Source organism: Triticum aestivum, chromosome 1A (assembly GCF_018294505.1).
Source record: "Triticum aestivum cultivar Chinese Spring chromosome 1A, IWGSC CS RefSeq v2.1, whole genome shotgun sequence".
Lineage (NCBI taxonomy): Eukaryota > Viridiplantae > Streptophyta > Magnoliopsida > Poales > Poaceae > Triticum > Triticum aestivum.
In genome coordinates this window covers 108,389,369-108,392,313 of record NC_057794.1, presented here as the reverse complement: position 1 = coordinate 108,392,313, position 2,945 = coordinate 108,389,369, and positions in this window count along the sequence as shown.

Sequence of the window (2,945 nt, the reverse complement as noted above, 5' to 3'; positions counted from 1 at the left end):
ACAGGATTGTAAGTAGAAAATCATTTAGGTAAGGGGAGAGGAATTTCATGACATTACCCATACAATGGTGTGTGGATAATTGATCAATAAATATTTAGCATTATGCTTCCAATGCCCTTGTTGATGTATGAGTACCACGGTCATGCTTCAAGATAGCATAGACATGGTTAGAATGTAAAGGTCGTACTTAGGAATCACAAAAGGATCCAGGAGGAACTGCTAGAACAACTTGAATCATTTCATCATGGGAAAGGTGAGGATGTGGCCGATGGGCTCAGCAAAAACTCATCGATATTTCCATGATTAAGTAAACAAGGTGATAGCATTGAGCATACCGAGCTAAATAAAGAAGTATGTTCGAGGAGAACATCCACAATTAAACATTGAACGAAAATGCACCTGGAAATATGGACCAAGTAGCACGATCAATGTTAAAAATGGTGATCCGATAACCAAAAGACTTAGAATGAAACTATTGACCATTCACTTCAAAGCAATAGGGTTTCTAGAAGTTGTGACCAAGAAATGAATGGGGATAGCGAGAAGTATTACTATATCAAGAATTCTTAAGAGATGGAGCAATTTTCACAACATTCTTGACATAAAAGATGGTAATAGTCCAAGGTAGAACAGAACATGAGCTAGATAGTAAGGAACTCAAGGTACAACTCAAAACATGAACAAGTTTGTGTTGGGGGGAAGGTAAGAATGTTGTCGATGATAACACAAATCATCGAGGGGCAAGGATGGTATTTCTCATCATGAATTCGATTGATACTCTGGAAGAGTTCAGAATGTTGATGATGATCACAACACATTTGTCGAGAGGTTTCTTGAAGATGTATTATTCGATCAATGACAACATCAAGGAAAAGGAATGATGAAGTGAAAGGTTATCAGAAGCACATATAAGATTGCAAGCTCAAAATCAGAATTGTCTTTCAAGCCAAACAATATGATGTTGAAAACTCGACATAATCTTAGTGCATTGTCAAAATTGTGTTCCGAGGACGAAGGACATAGGTAGCACAGTCAAGCTTTAGCATGACGATGGTAATGTATTCAAACGTCTCAGAATGACATGATCGAGTACAAACTCGTAACCAATTAAGATTACTAAGAGTTGTTGAATCAAAGTGCAAACTTGATTTAGTTATCAGTGTCCTTGAGTGTCTAACAACTCAGAACCCATGGAAAATTGGATTTAGCGAGGAATAATAGTTCAGGAAGAACTCGAAAGTAGTTATGTAGTTCCGTGATATTCTCGAGATACCGGAGGGTAATACTCGAAGGTAGATCAGAATAGAGGTTGAAGTGGTGTATTTATCTGCAAAATACAAGTACTTTAACTTGCTCGAGAAAAGGAATCAAAGGATATCAATATGGCCAGAACCACGGTTGCAAAAGACCAGATCCCAGATATAAGATGAACTCATACCAAGGGAATAATTAACTTAAGAGAAGCTTCCATGATAAGATCTACATCGTGTCCATGGGCATGAACACAATGATCAAGGTCTACTACCACTTCTCCAATGCATGACCATGCATTCATTTCTCTATTAAAAATGATTTGAGTGTGAAAAACTACCTGGTGAATTACCAGAGGAGTATGACCCGTGAAAACTTTCAGGTTCACACAGATTAAGGAAGGCATAGGTTCAACCCATCGAGGCATCGTGGAAACATATACCACAAGCTTTAATAGTAAATATCACCAGCTCAAAAGCAGAGCATAGTTGGCTAAATCAGAGAATAGGATTTACCAGTGGCATTATGTATCAGGGAAAGAACTTCTCGAGGTTTTTGTATATGAAGGACACTATCAGATGATAATTTAATAAAGGATCTGACGGTCCATAACGGGGCTGATGTGAGCATCGGCACACGACCAGAGGAAGAGATAATGCAAAGGCATTGGATTACAGAAACAACTGACTAATTCAAAGCTCAAATGTAAAGGAATTATGATTTCCAAATCAAGAGATCAGAAGCAAACACTCTGATTAAGGATGGATAAGTTGAGTAGTCTTAGAGCTACAATCCATGGCAATATGATTGGTCGAGGTCCAGTTCATGTTTAAAATAACATGTGAGCTGGAAGGATGAATTCTAGGATATGATTGAGGATTGCGAGCATTCGCAACATATCAGATCAAATGCTCAAAATGACAATGACAAAGGATACTAATGAATATTGCTAGACATATGGAAAGTAACCATAATGCTAGCAGACAAGTATTTGTAGAGCAATAGTTGGCAGAGGATTATCGGAAGATCGAATAATATTTCAAAGAATATTGTGAAACACATGAACAACTAGTAATGAACAATTCCTTGATAAGGGTGAAGAAGTATTCGTAGGGGTACTCATGCGGCAAGGAACTGCAAAGCAGTAGGCATGAAGGATTCTCAGAATATCGGAGAATATTTCGATGTATCTTGTAATAACAAGAACAACTAGGAATGAATGTATGAATGATAAGTGTATGTAGTTACACATAGGGATTTATCAGTGGTAGGGAATTGCAAAGACGATGAACACGAAGGTCTCGGGAAAACAACAAAGAGTATCTTCAGGATCTTCTGGTGCACCAAGCAATCATCTTGAGTGAGGGGCTCTCCGGGAGGAGGTAGTTACGAGAACCTAGAATCAGAGTTAGTAAAATAATTTAACCTGAATAGAAGAGAGAGATTAAAGTCCCAGAGTATAGGTCAAGGGATAAAAGATCCTAATACCACCCAATGGCGACGTGGGCCCATAAGCCGCACAACCATGTTAGTAAAAGTTTTTCAATGACTAGACTCAACTTCGGCCAAGTAGTTTGGAAGGGGGATTCCTACAGTCAGTCGGCTCTGATACCAACTTGTGATGTCCCTGATTCAATTGTACACTAATCATACACACAAATGTGTACGATCAAGATCAGTGACTCATGGGAAGA